The 19,549-nt window shown below is 36.5% G+C and overlaps 1 protein-coding gene and 1 long non-coding RNA gene across 3 annotated transcripts in view; one reads left to right on the top strand and one right to left on the bottom strand.

The window, feature by feature from the left end:
• LOC127230298 (GTP-binding nuclear protein Ran) overlaps nt 1–19,549 on the top strand; it is a 1,116,469-nt gene that overhangs the window by 173,524 nt on the left and 923,396 nt on the right. The window lies entirely within an intron of this gene.
• LOC127230303 (uncharacterized) overlaps nt 18,552–19,549 on the bottom strand; it is a 55,794-nt gene continuing 54,796 nt past the window's right edge. For both annotated transcript variants that reach the window (XR_007835173.1, XR_007835172.1), the window contains one exon: nt 18,552–19,102. This is a non-coding gene — a long non-coding RNA (uncharacterized LOC127230303). The remainder of the gene's footprint in view (nt 19,103–19,549) is intronic.

Genomic DNA, 19,549 nt, shown 5'->3' with positions numbered 1-19,549 from the left:
GAAAACCTTAGAACAGAGAGAAGGCGAATTCCCCCCGCCAGGAGCAGACGCCAGGAAATAATCAACTTGAGGGCTGAAATCAACAAAATAGAAACCAGGAAAACAATACAAAAAATCAATGCAACAAAGAGTTGGTTTTTTGAGAAAATCAACAAGATTGATAAACCTTTATCCAAATTAACGAAAAAGCAGAGACAGAACATGCAAATTAACAAAATCAGAAACGAAATGGGGAACATAACAACAGACACAGAGGAAATCCAGACAATTTTCAGGTCATACTTCGAAAATCTGTATTCCACAAAAATTGAAAATTCAAAGGAAATGGACAAGTTTCTGGATAACTATCACTTACCAAAATTAAATCAAGAACAGACAAACAACTTAAATAGACCTATAACCCGAAATGAAATAGAAGCAGTCATCGAAAGCCTTCCAACGAAAAAAAAGTCCAGGGCCAGATGGATTCAGTGCAGAATTCTACCAGACATTCAAGGAAGAACTAATACCACTACACCTCAAACTGTTCCACAAGATAGAAACAGAAGGTTTATTGCCAATCTCTTTTATGAGGCCACAATAACTTTGGTACCCAAACCTCACAAAGACACAACTAAGAAAGAAAACTACAGACCAATATCCCTGATGAACATCGATGCAAAAATACTCAATAAAATAATGGCAAACCGAATTCAAAAATACATCAGAGAAATCATCCACCATGATCAAGTAGGCTTCATACCTGGATTGCAGGGATGGTTTAACATACGAAAATCTATCAACGTGATCCACCTTATAAACAAACTGAAAAAGAAAAACCATATGATTATCTCCCTAGATGCAGAAAAAGCCTTCGATAAAATTCAACACCCTTTCATGATAAAGGTATTAGAGAGGTCAGGGATAACAGGAACATACCTAAACATAATAAGAGCAATATACAGCAAACCAACTGCCAACATCAAACTGAATGGAGAGAAACTTAAGGCAATTCCTCTAAAATCAGGAACAAGACAAGGCTGTCCTCTCTCTCCATATCTCTTCAATATCGTACTAGAAGTTCTAGCTAATGCTATAAGACAACAAAAGGAGATCAAGGGCATCCAAATTGGAAAGGAAGAAGTCAAACTGTCTCTATTTGCAGATGATATGATAGTTTACATAAGCGACCCAATAAACTCTACCAGGGAACTCCTACAGGTGATAAACACCTTCAGCAAACTAGCAGGATACAAGATAAACTCAAAAAAATCAGTAGCCCTATTTTTTTCAGACGACAAAGAGGCAGAGAAAGAAATCAGAGAAACATCACCCTTTACAATAGCCACAAGCAACATAAAGTATCTTGGTGTAACGCTTACCAAACAAGTAAAAGATCTATATAATAAGAACTTTGTGACTCTAAAGAAAGAAATTAAAGAAGATACCAGAAAATGGAAAGACCTCCCATGCTCTTGGATAGGTAGGATAAACATAGTAAAAATGGCAATCTTACCAAAAGCAATCTACAGATTCAATGCAATCCCCATTAAAATCCCACCACAATTCTTCACCGACCTTGAAAGGATAATAATCAACTTTATATGGAAAAACAAAAGACCCAGGATAGCCAAAACAACCCTATAAAATAAAAGAACATCAGGAGGCATCACCATTCCTGACTTTAAGCTCTACTACAGAGCTATAGTTCTGAAAACAGCCTGGAATTGGCATAAAAATAGACAGGTAGACCAATGGAATCGAATTGAAAATCCTGATATTAATCCACGCACCTATGAACACCTGATTTTCGACAAAACAGCTAAAATTATACAATGGGGTGAGGACAGCATCTTCAACAAATGGTGCTGGCACAATTGGATGAGGGTGTGTAGAAGACTGCAGATAGACCCATGTCTGTCGCCATGCACAAAACTCAAGTCCAAATGGATCAAAGACCTCAACATCAATCCAGCCACATTGAACCTCTTAGAAGAGAAAGTAGGAGGTACCCTTGAACAAATTGGTATAGGAGACCGCTTCTTGAACATAACTCCAGGGGCACAGACACTGAAAGAAACAATTAATAAATGGGACCTCTTCAAACTTAGAAGCTTCTGTAAGGCAAAGGACACAGTTGACAAGACCAAACGGCAGCCCACTGACTGGGAAAAGATTTTCACTAATCCTATATCCGACAAAGGGCTGATCTCCAAAATATACAAAGAACTCAAGAAACTAGTCAACAAAACACCAAATAACCCTATTAAAAAATGGGGTACAGAACTGAAGAAAGAATTCTCAATGGAGGAAATCAAAAAGGCTGAAAGACACTTAAGAAAATGCTCCACATCCTTAGCTATCAGGGAAATGCAAATCAAAACAACTTTGAGATACCATCTTACCCCTGCCAGAATGGCTAAAATTAGAAACACCAGTGATGACTTATGTTGGAGAGGATGTGGAGAAAGTGGAACCCTCCTCCACTGCTGGTGGGAGTGCAAACTCATACAGCCACTTTGGAGATCAGTATGGCGGTTCCTCAGGAAAATGGGAATTAGTTTACCACAGGACCCGGCAATCCCCCTCTTAGGCATATACCCAAAGGATTCACATCAATGCAACAAAGACATCTGTTCAACTATGTTCATAGCAGCACTATTTGTAATAGCAAGAACCTGGAAGCAACCTAGATGCCCTTCAATTGAAGAATGGTTAATGAAGATGTGGCACATCTACACAATGGAATACTACTCTGCAGAAAAAAATAATGGTATCTTGAAATTCGCAGGCAAGTGGATGGCACTTGAAGAAACCATCCTGAATGAGGTAACCCAGTCACAAAAAGAGGAACACAGTATGTACTCACTCATATATGGATTTTAGACCTAGATCAAATGATCACCAGCCTATAATTCACATCACCAGAGGAACTAGGATACAAGTTGTATTCTAAGAGATTCATATAAAGTCCCTCACAGAACTGGGAAGGGACAAGTCCCCCAGACCTCAGGTATAGTGGGGGAGGACAGCTAATGGAGAGAGAAGTAGGAGAAAATGAGAGGGAGGAGAGGAAGGCATGTGCGACCAGGAGGATTGAGCCTGGTTAGGAATGGAAAATAGGAAAGAGAGAGAGAGACAGAGACAGAGAGAGAGAACATAAAAGAGGGAGCCAATATTGGTTTGAAGATAAAGTTGAACACAAAGAAAGGTCGAGGGAACTACAAGACTGCTCCCAACTAACAATCTCAGCTTCCGTGGAAAGGCTATCATAAATGCCCTTCCCGGAGAGTGAGATCAACAACTAACTTCTCCATGGAGTCCTCAACTAATGCCTGTTGAAAACAGGAGCAAACACCCATACATAAACACTGAGTCAAACTAGAACCCAGAAGCAGATGGAGAGGACAAGACCATGTGGTAGAAGTACATAGAGACAGCTTACCTGAACAAGGAGGAGCTAAGGGCCACTAGACTGATAGCTGGGAAGCCAACAGGGGTCTGACTCGGACCCCCCTGAATATGGGTCTCAGCCAGAAGGTCTGAGCAGTCTAAGAGACCTCAGACAGTGGAGCCAGGATGTATCCCTGGTGCACAAAAGGACTTTGCAAACATATCCCCCATGGAGGGATAACTGCCTTATTCTAGAGATAGGAGAGAAGCCCTAGTCCCTACTTCACAGGACCTGTCAGATCTACATGACCCCAACTGGATGGCATTCCCCTACATATTGTATTGTGGTGGGGGGTTGGGAGGGGAGGGTGTTTAGAGTGCATGGGAGAGGGTAGAGAGGGCAAAAGGGGAGGGAAGGAGGGAGGGAGGGCTTGGGGGGAGGGAGGGAGGGAAGGAGAGGGAACTGGGATCGACATGTAAAATAAAAAAAAAAAAAAAAAAAAAAAAACGCTTTGACTCCAAAATTTAAGTTGAAGAACAAGTTACTGGGGAAAAGTATTTCTATTTTTGTTTCCACAGAAAATGAAAAGATGTGGATTCCTTCCAGACTAATGTGGTTTGATCACACCAGACCGCCTGAAACAGAGTACAAGCTGATCCTACATTCCAAACAGCTGGACAAAACAGCCCTACAGACTACAGCTAGGATATCTGAATCTTCTTCGAATCCCCCACCCCGGGAAAAAAAAAAAACCCCCCCCCCCCCCCCCCACCGGGAGGAAGGAGGAAGGAAAAAACCCCCAAAAATTAAATATTATATTTTATTATTTTTTTTTTTTTTTTTGTTATTTTTTATTTTTTAAAAAAAAAAAAATAAAAATATATAAAAAAAAAAAAAAAAAAAAAGAAAAGTACACCAAACTTGTTCTTCCCTAAACTAAGACAGAGAAAACTAGACTGGCTGTCCAACATTTGTTTTTTGATAAGGCATTTATTTTAGGTTATATTGGTTTTTTTGAGTCAGGGTCGAGCATAGGTGAGACTCCCAAGTGTTAGGACATTTGCAATGGGACAAGAATTCGTTTTATGTATCTTCACAGCTTCTATATAATACATTTTTTGGTAGTATAAGAATTCTCCACTATTTACAATGTTATATCCCCAGGGTTCTTCATTCTGTGCTACCTGTCTACATTCAGGCCACAAGTCTCATATACCTTAAATGTCTATTAATAACAAAACAAAACCTTACCCAGGCAGTGGTAACACATGCTTTTAATCCCAGCGCACAAGAGGCAGAAGTATATTGGATCTGAGTTTGTGACCAACCTGTTCTACAGAGTGATTTCCAGGATAGTCAGGAATACACAGAGAAACCCTGTCTTGTAAAACCAAAACTTGAAACCTTACGGTTAAGTGTGCTTATATAGTATTTACACCTATATATTATGCAGTGTGGAGGATTGCTGGGAGTCAACTCCAAGTCATCAGGTATATTAGGAAAATTTCTACACTTGAGCTACACCCCATCCCATATATATATATATATATATATATATATATATGTGTGTGTGTGTGTGTGTGTGTGTGTGTGTGTGTGTGTGTGTACATATATATATATATATATATATATATATATTTTTTTTTTTTTTTTTGAAAGGCCTATTCCTGTTGGTTTAGGTTTGATATTAAAGGTGTTTGACATATACTCAAATATCAAATCAATAAGTAATAATTTCTGTGGTAAAAGTTTCCTTGCTATCTTGATTTACTTTATGACTTGTTTTGTAGGTATGACTTTTGAAACCATGGATACCACACACACCCCTCCCCACAAAAAGTGCAGGGGAAGAACTGACCAAACCACTTAGACCATGTGGAGAAGGAACTAAAACTGGAAACAGAAAGACACTGTACAAGACAGTATCTGACAACAGCTCACTTGGTAGACAGAGTAAGTGCCATGAGATAACGCCCTCAGTACAAAACTGTAAGTAATCTGAAGCACTTTTAAGGAGACTGGACAGTTACCAGTAGAATGTCTTCGGGGTTAGAAATGCGACTCAGTTGGTAAAATGCCTAGCAAACACAAAGCCCCTAGTTTGATCACTATCACCATATAAAACTGGGTGAGTTGGTACATGCCTATAATTCTGGCACTTGAAAAGGTAGAGTTAGAAGGAAGTTTGGTTCATCCTCAGCTATGAGTTTGAAATTAAACTGGATTATAGGAGTCCTCTCTGTCTCTGACTCTCTCTCACCCACACAGGCTTCATAATTTGTGATGAGAAGGTTTCATTTTATAGCTTTGGCTGGTCTGGGACTTGGTTATGTCAACAAAGCTCTCCTGAATTCAGTCTTATGGCAAAGAAATTTGGCATGACTACTGTAGTACCCTAGCAGCGAAGAAAATCTAAACCAAATTGTAGCAGTAAGAATAGAAATGATCATGAGGCACGGTGACTTGCCTGTAATCCTAGCCATTAGGAGGCAGGCAGGAGTACAGGTTTGAAGCCCATCTGGATTATACAGTGAGAGCTGATATCCAAAAAATAAAATTCATTATGAAAGAATGAATAAATGTAATTTCAAGCTAAAAAAAAAGTGGAACATACAATTGCTAAGATAAAAGGGAGGTATAAAAATCACATCTTTATTCTGGAAGATGGTGGTAATATTACTGAAGGGTGACAAGTTTATGAGGAATCATCTGAAAGACTGTGAGCTCCTTTTCTACAATATTACATTTGAACCAATAGTTAGGCATTTAGTCAAAAATGCTTTGATTAAAGGTCATTGGCTTTACCAAGATAAGACTGTGAAATTCAGGTTAAAGAGACAAACTTGGCAATTATTCACATAAAGACAGTAAGAGTAGACAATTTCACTGAAGCTCTTTAGTGAGGACAATGAATCTTTTTCTTTAAAAAAAGATATATAAAGCTAAAAGGGATGGCTCAGAGGTTTAGAACACTTGTTATTTTTACAGAAGATCAGGGTTTTCCCAATACCCACATGGTGACTCACAATGTGGGTCTAGCTCTAGAGGATTTGATGCCCTCTTCTGACCTCTAAGGGTACCAGGTAAGCATGCAATACATAGACATACACACAGGCAAAATCCTCATAAAATAATAAATCTAAAAAACAAATTTGAATAAAACTTATACAAATAATCTTATTTGGCATAGCATACTATTTATTATTCCCCAAACTGAATTAAAATGCCTTCTTTTTTCCTAAGTGTGTCACATCTCAAAATCCATGTTTGTAGAAAAATTCTTACCCTTGTATCAGTTTGGAGAGTCAGTGACTGAAATGTGCTAATACTATTGAACTTTACTTTCTTCCTTAATAAAACAATTTTCCCCAATATTAGATAGAGGGAATGAAACTGAGGAATTAAAGTCTAAATTTGGTCAGTTCAAACTTTACAAAATTTGCATAATTTTAATTTCTCAATCAGAAAGCCAAATAATGGAAACCAGGGGAAGTGTACCAATCTCGTTTCATTGAAATAAACACAAAGATCTGGCATCCTGGCTCACACTTTTAAATCCAGTACTCAGGAGGCAGAGGCAAGTGGAGCTCTGTGAGTTCAAGTCCAGCCTGTTATACATAGCAAGAACCAGGGCAGCCAGGGTTGTCACAAAAAAGAAACCTGTCTGGGGTTTACAAACATATGCAGAGAAATTTGAAAACCAGGAAGAGAAGTTGTTCAAGACTACAACTGTGGCATTTCAAAGGATATTTAGCAAGAATTTCCAGAAGGTGGCCAAAAATGTATTTAGATAATTGACTTGTTCTTAATTATTTTTCTTTATCAAAAAGAAGTTTTAAAAAAGCACAATTACCTAAAACAAGATGTCAGATTTTTGTGACTAAAGAGATGACTCAGTAGTTAACTCCAGTTTCAGGGGATCCAATGCCATCTTCTGACCTCATGGCACTAGGAACATACATGGTACCCAGACATACATGCAAGCAAAACACTCATATACATAAAGAAATAAATAAATCTTGTGCTTTAGCCTCCCAAGAAGCTGACAGGTTGGTGCCACTAGGCCTGGCAATGCTGTTTTTGAGACAGCGTTTCTGTGTAGCTCTGGCTGTCCGGGAACTCACTCTGAAGACCAGGCTGGCCTTGAATTCAGAGATCTGCCGGCCTCTGCCTCCCAAGCGCTGGGATTAAAGGTGTGTGACACCATTGCCCAGGATTTCAACCACTTCTTACAAGCTGATGTTTTTTTTGTTTGTTTGTTTGTTTTTTGTTTTGTTTTTTTTTTTTCCTTCAAAGCATCACATCTTGGCTCCTGAAGGCCACATGCAATCCTGAAATGAGGACTATGCAAAAGGTAAATAGTCTGAAAGTGCCAAACCTCATTTCTCTATCTACTTCCCAGGGCCCACTTTTTTTGTTCAAACTGCAGTATAAGCTGTGCCTTTATCATGCCTTGATTTCTGTTTAACATACTTCATCTATCATTGTCTCATTTCAGTCACTGCTTATCTTCCACCTCCTCTAAGTTCTCTGAGTTTAAATCTAATTTCTCTTGAGCTACTAGTTAGCAATTGTTTACCTCCCATTAATCTGTTTTTGTAACGTTCCTTGTTTACGTGGATCATCTTTTATAGACAGTGAAATATAGGGTATAAAATTTTCCCTAAATAAAGATTATCTTCCTTGAAAAATGTAAACAGAAACTTTGTAAGGCATTTTGAAGTAGGATTTTAGTAATTCTGGTTATTTATGAGATAGGATTTCAATATGTAGCATTCATTGGCTGGTCTGGAGTTTGCTATGCAAACAAAAATAGCCTTGAATTCAAAGAGCTACTGAAATTTTAGTATTTCATTTTGGTCTTTTGAGACAGTGTAGTGCTTTGTGTAGCCTAGGCTGCCTTTGAATTTGTGATCCTCTTGTCTTAGCTGTGAGTGCCTAAGATTACAGTTGAGTTCTACCATACCACACCTCTAGCAACAACTTTTGATGGAGACAAAACCACATTCATTTTAATAAAATCTGAATCACTAAATTACCACATTCTCAAATTATTTCAATACTTTCCTTTTCCATCACATATAAAAGCCATAGTCAAAACTAGTAGTCATTATTTCTGTTTAGTGTTACTGGGGACTCTAAATAGGGGCTTAGATATATTAGATATGTGCTCTATCACTAAATTATATCTTAGATGCTTTTTTTTTTAAACTAAGTCATGCCAAATTGCCTGGCCTGGCCTTGAACTCACTTTTGAAACCCACGCAAGCAAGCATAGAACTTCAGATAGTCCTGCTTTAAGCTATTAAGTAGCAGAGATTCTAGGTCACTGACAATAGTCATTTGTGATAATCCAAACCCTTTGAAGCAATTTCAGATTTTGCAACCAATAAATATTAACTGAAATGTCTTATACTTTGAAATCTTTAGTGCTCATCTTTCAAATGAATTGGGAAATACATTTTTTATTGAAACAGTGAATTTTTGCTTTAAGGACTGGAATTCTTCAAGTTGAACCTTTATTAATCCCCAAATAAGTGGCTCATATGTGGGGGTGGGGGGGGGAAGGGCCTCATGTATCTGAGGTCTCAAACTTGGTATGTATCTAATGATCCTTCTGCTTCCCCTTCTCAAGTGCTGGGATTACAGCTATGTACCACTAGGTCCAGATTAATGATGCTGAAGATCAAATCTCCAGCTTCTTGCATGCTAGTCAAGTACTTTACCAAATGAATTACACCCCCAGCTTGTTCTTTTCTCTTTAAAACAGTCAATCAAGTGTGGTATTGTACACCTTTAAACACAGCACTCAGAAGGCAGAGGCAAGGTAGACCTCTGAGTTCCAGGCCAGCAGGAGTTACAGTGAGATACTGTCTTTTTTTTTTCTTTCCTTTTTTAAAAGTGATCAAATACTAGGTTGATAGGATGTAAGTCAGTACAATTCTTAAAGTTTATAGATGCATTATAGTTTATAAGGGTTTACAGTAAGGTCTTACTCTAAAACTAATAGTACTCTAAGATGGTACACTAAAATATTGCAACTTCTATTACTGCATTAGACACCCGAAGATTAAATACTAAATGTAAACTTCAGTTAACTGCACTGCACATTTCCTAATAATCAAACTAAACATTTTGTCTGATAAAATTTCCAAATACTTTAATTTTTTTCTTTTTTTGTGATTTTGTTTTGAGACAGGATCCAGTTATGCTGGCAAAACATCTACTTCTGGGCTTACAGGTGTATACAATCAACACTTATGTTTTCATCTAAGTATCTATTCTCCAAGGTGCAATGGAGATCATATTTCTGTTTTGTTAAGAAAAAATAAACAAATGCAAGGTTTGTATAATGGCCAAGTTAAAATTCCAGAATTGTACAGTGACATTGAATTTTCCATATATCTCCAAGTTTAGCGTACTTTTACTTTTAAGTATCATGTTATTATATTAAATATTAATATAGTTTTCAGATGTCGATTCTTGTCTAGCATTATAAAAAATTTTAGGACATGATAGTTCAGCTTCTCAAATTTGGTTAAGCTTCATAGCTAGCCAGCAGCACAGCCAATTTCCAAGTTTACAGTGAACTCTAGGGCAGAAAAGTTTAAATTTTGTTTACATTGTTATTCCTTGGAAAAGTTACAAAGCCAACTATTTCTTTAGCAAATTATTTTTTTCTACAATGACTAGTTTTCTTGCTTGTTTGTTTTTTTTATAGTGCTTGGGAATGAATCCAGGGTCTTGTACATGTTAGGCAACTATTAGTCTATTAGTGAGCTTCATCTTCAACCCCCAAATGACTTTTATTGTATTATGCCCATTCCTCTTATTTTTATGTCCTTCTTTACTCGTGGGAAATCTTAAACTTCTCATATATGCTCAATTATCATTCTAATGAAATACATCCTGGTGACATTAAAGAGAAGAGTGACAGAGACAACTGCCTTTGAACAATGTAACTTGTTAGATCAATGAATAAAATACATGTTGCTGAATTAAAATGGAAGCTACATTACCCGAGACCTTAAAAATGAAGACAAAAAATTAAAGTAACTTCTGATCCTTATGCATAGAATCATCTAAACATAATGGGTGTTTGTTGTTTCACTTTACATATTATTCTGTAGATTCTTTAATTAATCTTAACTCCAATTATCTCTAAACCTAGAATGACTTTTCCCCCAAAAGGAACAAACAACAGGTTGAAATAAATTAACCTAAAAACCCCATTTTATTATTTCAGCAAGAATTCTCATGTTTTCAGTTATGAGTAAGTAAAAGCAAAAATACCGATGAAAGTAAATTAGAAAAGAAGCTATGATTATGACTGCTAAACAATTTCAAAACTCATGACTCGCCTTTTCAAGTTGCTGCTAAATATTTGTCTATTAGGTATTAATATCTACTATGTATCAAATACAAAATATATTCAGTTTTCCTTATGCATTTAAAATTACTATATAGTAATTTGCAGAATGAATCTATTATATACATGAAAATCAAAGCAGAACATTGTCTTATGATTACAATAGTAATCACTGTACTCAGGAGACTGGGGCAGGATTGCCATGAGTTAGAGGCCAGCCTAGGTTACAGAGTGAAACCTAATCCTAAAAGAAACAAAATAAATAAAACAGAAAATTGAAATGCAAATAAAAAAGTACTTTTATCTAGTTATCATTTTTTTTGAGACAGGATTTCTCTGCATATCCCTGGCTGTCCTGGAACTTGCTGTGGCTTGCCTCTACCTCCAGATTAAAGGCATACACCACCACCACCACCCAGCAAAAAGGAATTTTAGATGAATTCTCAACAAAGATCTCTTCATGGCCTATAATTGTGCAGATTAAGGACTTGGTTAGTTTTAGGATGAACTTTACTAAGCAATTATAAAATGGTAAGGTAACTGCTGTATTTAGAACATTAATGTTTATTCTAAAAGGAACACCATCTCAGGCTGTTTTGTCACAAGATGAACTGGACAATGAGCAGTTAGGTTTCACAAAATGAATTAAAACTGGATACCAGTTATATCAGAAAAATTATAAAGGAATAAATGTGAATTAAATATATATTTTCTTGACAGATATAACTGTTAGTATTCAGGCATTTGTACTGGCCTGACCATGGGGTTCTGACAGAAGCCCTCACCTGCAGCTATCAAGAGCACCACCTGTGCACATTCACTATATTCCCTCTTATAAGAGCCCTGCCCACCTCCCATCCTCCTTTCTCTCCTTTATCTGTTCAACTCTCTCCCTCCCCCTTTCCTCACCCTCCCATTTTTTCCTCTCTCCTGCCACTTTCTCCAGAGGCCTGGCTCCCTAGCTTCCCTTTCCTCTTTTTATGATCCCTTTCCCTGGGTGGGGGCAAACAAAAAACCCTCTGCTTGAACCCTGTCAATTGGCATCTTTCTCTTTTGAGCTGCTTTTCTTAAATTACAACAATAACAAGTATAATTTGGGAGTAATCAACTATAAAGAAAACAGGCCACAGATTGAAATCAAACCAAGAGATTTCATTTATATGATTGGAATGAGCCTTTTTTCATAATAAAGTTTACAAAATGAAAAAAAGACAAAAAACAGTGATTAAAGTTAGAGCATCAGTGAGTTTGTACAGCTGGGTCCTAAAACAAAAGCGGAGTCCAGAAATGAGATGATTTCTAAATGCAGTGCTAACACTGAGTGCTACACATTGAGGCTGGGAAGATTCAAACTTGGTACTTTGGGGTTGGTCAAACAGGTTAAAATTCAGTATAAAGAATATAAATGAGTGTTAAGGAGTCATAATGTACTGCTGCAAAACTGTTTCTTGGTGAGACAAAAAGAATTTCTGGTTTCATTGTTATGAAAAAGTTCATTAGCCTAAGTAAGTTTGACTTCGAGTTTAAAGCTGTTTTAATAAACCACAAAGTCAATCGTGATGAAATGAAAAATGTTGGTGTCCATCTTGGCACAAGGACTGAGAATTCAAAACTGTCCTCAGCAAGACCTAAGACCTAAATATTAAAGGTGTGGATACAGAAGGATGTTTGACTGACTGTCTTAACAGACCTGAATCTGAGGTGTAGCCACTCCTGACTCTTAAGACTAGGGCACAAGTTGAAGCTAAGGTGTGGTTACTGAACCCTTAGAATAAGTGAGGAAGAGAAATCTGATATGATACCGTGTTCCCCTTTTTGGATAAGGTATATAAGAGTGGTGAAAAATAAACTTGTGGCATTTTCAGTATTGACTGGTCTGCCCTCCTGACTTTTATTGTCTGTCTTTCCTTTATTGTCTATAGCTAGCCTGTCCCTCATCCACACACCCCCTCTCTCAGGTATGAACTTGGGGCCACTCAGCTGGTTCTGATTGCAGCCCCACAAAGACAGCTTCGGACAAAAAAAAAAAAAAAAAAAAAAAAAAAAAAAAAACCAAAAACCCAGCCTACTTAAATATATTAATACTTTAAAAACACTTAATCTTGAGGTGGTAGAATACCTGGCATTCCTTATCTTCAAAGTCCTCTAACATTTTAGAAAGAGCATCTTGGAATACATTTATTTTATTCTGCTACATTTTTCTGAAGAATTAAAATAGATACATACTGTCACAGATTCTCTTAGTTCTGAAAACTTTATCCAACTACTATGCCACTTCTATGAGAAATAAAGAAGTCATGTAAGGCTTAGTCCACACATGAAACACTGTTCCACAAGTTTCATGCTTGTCATTTCTTTCATCTCATCTTTTAGCTAAACTGTGGTGTTGGTGACCTATAAATTTTGTTTAACTGAGGCCTGATAATTCTACTGAAAAGACATTTTCAGGCTAGCTGATCAACAAGTTGTCCTTAGTTAGTTAGACACATTAATACTGTTATCGCTGTATTCTAGTGAATAACAGAATGAACATATTTTCTGATGGTGTACAGAATTGAAAGCCCTATTTACAACACAGATCATCAAATGAACTAAGATATCCTGGACTCAAGCCAATTCCACTAATAGGCTACTAGGAGAGGAATACAGAAGCATATTATGTTAACATAATAAGCAAGATTGAAAGTAGTTGCATAATAGGTAAGGCAGCCTTTCTGAATCAACATCCAAGAAAATTTCTATAGGTTATGTAGGACTTACTTTAGTACTTAGAATTACTGTAAAAGGCAGAATGAAAGCAATTATCTTTTTAGAAAATGATTATAAGTGCAGATTTTAAGAAAAATCATTTATGTATTGTGGTTTAATAAGGATCAAGAAAAATAGACTGAATAGATGTTTATTCAGGGGGAAATAACTTACAACAGCGAGAGAACACTGGTCCCAAGGATGCCTCAGGATGCTCTTTTGTCCCCATCTCAGGGGGCCCCTCCCCAGACCTAGTTCCCCCACATAAACACCGCCCCTGTCCCCACCCCAATGGCTATAGTCAGTGTCACAGGTGTGGACGAAGTGAATGTCTCACTACATTTATGCTTATATTGTTCTGTATGTACTCCAAAGAGGGCACCAGCACTCATTATGGATGGTTGTGAGCCGCCATGTGGTTGCTGGGAATTGAACTCACCATTTCTCCAGGCCCAGCAAGCTCTTTGGTATGCTAATGAGCACCACAGTTAGCCTGATGTCCCCAGTTTCCTTTAAACCTGGCAACAAGTACTTAAAATACAAAGTTTTCTTGAGTTATAGCAACATAAAACTTTGAGAGAATAAATTATTGTATTCAAAACCATTGCAAGTTCTCTTGAGTTACACCAACAAAGCACTTTCCAGAAGGAACAAGTTATTGATTGTATTTTCCTTTTTCAGAACTCAGTCTGATCTCAAATCTGCTCTTCCTGCTAAGTACTTTCAAGTGCTGGGATTACAGATTTGCACTAGGGAAACGTGGCCAAGCTATCAATTTATAAAACTACAAAGTACTTACAAATTTTGGAGGCTTCTAAGAAAGTAAGAATCGCCAATTAAACAACTTACACTACTTAGGATTGCAAAGCTTTACTTTTGGGGTGTGCAAAGCCTGACAGCTTGAGTCTGATTGCAGGGAATTACACGAGAAGTTGTTCTCTAACCTCCCTTTTCTTACTGCCATGACAGCAACAAGCATGCTTTGAGAACTTCTAGGAAAAAAAAAAAAAAAAAAAAAATTGAAGCTAATTTCAGAATCATCGAATTTTGGAGTTATTTGTCCATTTCTGATAGTTAATTCCTAATCATCATTCTTAAAATTCCTCCACAGTAATTCCCTTTCTGTAAATTTCCAAATTGGGGGTGACTGTGTGGTAACAACAGTTCAAATAATTTTTTTTGTAAGTTTCAAGGATTTCTCTCTTCCTTTCAAAAACTAAATATATGACATCTATAATAAAAAATAAAACCCTTTCATTCTTAATGAAATTTCTTACCCATAGTAAACCAGTGATAAACCTAATGAATCTATATGTACTGTTTCATAATCTTAATTTACTTACCAACAATTTGTTCATTTATTTACCTATACTTTTAAAAGGAGCACAGTATGTTAATTAACTTGCTACTAAAAACTTTACAAATGCTTCCAATTGTTCCATTATGAACAAAACAAACACACAGGAACCACTTGAGATAATTTATTTACTTAGCTATAATTCTAAAACTATACTACTGTAGCTGATTGACAGCTATCTGAGAAATAAATTATTAGCTATCTCACTTGTTCAAATACATTTGACTGTTAGGATTTAATGTTTAGGCTAGTGTTTTACACTTCTGGATGTATTAATTTGGTACCTTAAAGTTAAAATTTTCATTTATATTGCTGGTGATTTTAAAAGACTAATACATGGAAGTAAAGGAGGTACAAATATTGACAGAAATGTCAATAACTCTCAGATGTAGTAAGGTAAGGAAAAAGGTTTAAGAACTATATAAAAGCTAGCATGGCAGCACTTTCCTATGATTATTCATTCAGAGGCTGACTCTGGGGGACTACAATTTAGAGAGCTATCTGTTGGAGCAAAATGGTGTCTCAAAAATGAAATCTAACCCACCACACATCCAGATAGCGATTTGTTAGGCCCATGAGAAGATTAGTTAACAGCATAGTAATGAAGAAATAATTGGCACACAATAGAGAGTTGGCTTAAATTTAAAAATGTACCAGAGACAGGAGACTGGCAAGATGGCATATCTAGTAAAGGTATTTGCTGTATGTCCTTGGTGACCCGAGTTTGATTCCTGGAACCTTTGTAAACACTGATGGAGAGAGCTGAGTTTGTCCCCTGATGTCCACATAGATGCTGTTGTATAATGCCCACACTTAATAATGATGATAAGGAGAGGGGGAGCTTTAAAATAAAGTTTAGAATTAATCATCTGAGAAATAAAATGTAACAATTTAGGATGACGCAAGATCATGATGTAGACTTTGAATTTCATTTTGTAGGAAAGAGCAGTGTTTTAGAAAAATTAAATCAGTGGTATATATTGATAAATTTTTTAGATTAAAACAGATGCTGGAAGGGGGGTGAGAAATAACCAGGAACTTAACTACAGCAGCAAATCAAAAGTGACTGCTGACAAACGAGAACAAATTTAATGTTTCTTGGAACCATTTACTTTGATTGTTGCTAAACTGATAAAGAGGAAAAACAATGAGAACCAACAAAGTACTATTAATAAAAATCTGGTTAATAACCCATTTAAATGCCCCCCCCCCCAAGGTCTTAGATGGAGGTTCTTGAGTCAGAATAAAAACATTCTCTTCTGGATCAGCAGTTAAAAGCACTGGCTGCTCTTCCAGAGGACCTGGGTTCAATTTCCAGCACCCACATGACACCCTCACAAGCACATCCATACAGGCAAGCCAAACACCCATCACATAAAATAAATCTACAAAACAAGCAAACAAAAAATTCTCTTCCATTTGCAAATTCCAAACAGGCAGGGACATGTACAATTGTCTAGGTTTTATTAAAGTACTAACAACTATTTTTATATTAAGTTAAAAACTTCAAGTGTAACACCAGACTTCTAAACATATCACAAGTTTTATTTTATGTTTATGTGGTGGTGGCACATGCAGGTCCCAGCTTGAATGTGGTCAGAGGTTACTTGTTTGTTCTTTTTCTACTTTGTAGGTAGGTCCGGGGGACTGGATTCACTCAGGTCATCAGGCTCAGCTTTGCAGGAATCTTTAGTAACAGAGCCATCGCACCGGTCCCAATTTCTAAAATGTTAAAATGTTAATTATAACTCTCCATTTTCTTCCATACACATATTATGATGTTCCTATACACACCACAAATGTGTTAGTTTTAAATATCTTTACATTTGTTATTTCAACTACTCAGAGGCTCTTCTCCTGGATCTTATATGGTTTTACTATTCAAATGTCATCTGTAGGAGACATCCCTCAAGTATACTGTTAAAAGTATATTTGAAAATATACTTCCAAATAGCAATAACTATACCACTTATATCTTGCCTACTTCCTTTTTTCCCACAGAACATAGAGTGTCAATTTTTTTCTTCATCCCAGTATTCATCCATTATCCACGTACTGTAAACTCCATGAAAGTAAGGGACTTTATCTGTTTGGTTTTGTTATATGATCTTCAATATTGAAATAGAATTAAGAATCTCTCAGTACATAAATGGTACAAATCTCACTATATCACCTACGCCATACTTGAACTCATAGAATACTGCTTGCTCTGTCCTGAGAGCCAACATAAAAGGTGTGTGCAACCATACCTGGCTATTTTTGTTTTGTTTTGGCTTAATGAGATAAAGCTGGGAATACATGTGGGTACCACATCTGGCTTCAAATATAGTTTTAGTGCTATTTGACAAACATCTAACATTTTTATGCCACCACAAATGAAAATATAAAACAATGATATGAAAACCTTTAATTATTAAAATCCACAAATTCTCTAAAGAAACAATTTAAATTTTCTCTTACATTTTAGCACAATACTAGACTTCATTGATTCACACTAAAATGACATTTTAAAATTTGCATATGGAAAGTTTACATATAAGCATTCCTAAATATGAGACTAAATGACAAAGTAAATGAAACCATAATTTTCTAGAGATATTATTCACCAAAGGCAGATGTGGGAGTGGGGAGAAACCTCATTAAAAGATGATCCACAGGACACATTAATAAATTAAGGCTGAGGAACACTCAGCACAAAAATAACTTCAATAGTTTTCTTTTTTGGTATTGGGATATTTTAGCAATAGAGCCCTTTTGGAGGTCGTGAGTTCAACTCACAAAAACTAGAACAAACAAACAAGGAGAATAGAGAAAAGTGAAATGCCTGGGATATATTTTATAAATACACAAGAACACAATCCCTTAAGTTTCTGATGGAGGAACAATCTGTGTATTAAAGGGTTCAAGCTACTAGAAATAAACATGTTCTAACCTATTCTCTAACTCTTTGGTAGATGGAAATGTATTGATGATGATCATTCATTTCTTCTCCAAGATATGTAAGTAGCTAAATTACCTATTCCCCCCCCATCTCTATTAGATGAGAGACCACACACACACACACACACACACACACACACACAAAACTGTTTTCCACAAAGGGAATAATATCCCTCTACAAAAGGGGAAAAACCCAAACAAACCAAAAACAGAAAAATCAATTTTAAATAAAATATTAACTTGTAAAACTGTGTGTGCAAAACTTTAGAGCACAACAGAATACCCATAAGTAATTATTTTTTCTTTGAAAGATGGCTATGTTATTATTAATGTAAATGGGTACAACTTTAACTTTACTACCTCTGATGATATTTTATGATCTAACAAATAAAGTTTGCCTGAAGATCAGAGTGCAAAGCTAGCCACACTAGTTAGCCATAGAGGCTAGGCAGTGGTGGTACACATCTTTAATCCCAGCACTTTGAAGATAGAAGCAGAGGGATCTCTGTTAGTTCAAGGTCACCCTGGGTCACACAAGACTGAATTTGTTTAAAAGAGACATAGAGTTCACTCTGATCCCAGCCTTTAATCCTAGCACTAAGGAAGTGGAGACAGGAGTGATATAGCTGGGCAGAGAGAGGATTATAAGGTAGGGGGTGACAAGAGAGAGGTGCAGGCTCAGAACAGTGCAATTTAGTCACCACCACCTAGTGCTTAGTGGCTTTTCTACTGCTGTGAAGAGAGACACCATGACCAAGACAAACTTATACAAGAAAGTGTTTAATTTGGGGCTTACAATTTCAAAGGGTTCAAGTCCTTGACCATTACAACAGCAAGCAGACAGGCAGGGCACTGGAACAGTAACTGATAACTCACATCTTTATGTGCAAGTAGCAGCCAGAGAGGGAGCTAACCAGGAAGTGTTGTTTCAGACTTCTAAGCCAGGCCCCTAGTGACATACTTCCTCCTATGCCACACACCTGTACTTCCAAACAGTTTCACCAAGTGAGGACCAAATATTCAAACACATGAACTATGGGGGCATTCTTGTTCAAAAACCACAAGTCCCCCTCCTCCCACCTTAATCAAGAGTCAAACGAACAGCACATGTTACATCACCAGGTTACAACCTAGTCTGATTACACTGAGATTTCTTTGGTTCTTGTTGGTTTGTTGCTTAGGCTGGGCTGGAGCTGAGGATGACTTTCAACTTCTGATGGTCTTCTCATCTTCACTTCCCAAGGGCTGATATCATAGGGATGTGTCACTATTTTCTTTCTGGCCATATTATTTAAAAATTTAACCATTTTTACAACTGAAAACAAGAATGAAAAATTTAATGTAAATATACTAGCTACAAACAATCCTTCTTTACATCTGAAATATAAATATGTATTGGCAAATGTAAAATGCAGGGTTCTTTTTCTTGACATTTAGAAGAAATCTTAACCTCAGACAAGTTTAGGAATATATGTGTGTGTGTGTGTAATCTAATTTCAGGATTGTTGTGAAAAAATTAGATAAACTATAAATTCATCCAGTGAATACTTCTAAGCATATTTTAATAGAACAAATTATGTATCTGTAATTATTTCATAATTGTTTTTCATATAATGATTAAGATGAAAAAGGTTGAGTCCAATGATTAAGACAAAACTTTATTATGATTTCTATGGATATCAGAGAATAATTTTATAGAGTTGGTTCTCTCATTTTGCCTTTATGTTGATTACAAGGATCAAGCTCCAATTGCTATGCTTAC

Source organism: Phodopus roborovskii, unplaced genomic scaffold, assembly GCF_943737965.1.
Source record: "Phodopus roborovskii unplaced genomic scaffold, PHOROB, whole genome shotgun sequence".
Taxonomy (NCBI): Eukaryota; Metazoa; Chordata; class Mammalia; order Rodentia; family Cricetidae; genus Phodopus; species Phodopus roborovskii.
Note: the sequence above shows the minus strand (reverse complement) of the source record. Positions and strands in the feature narration are given on the sequence as shown.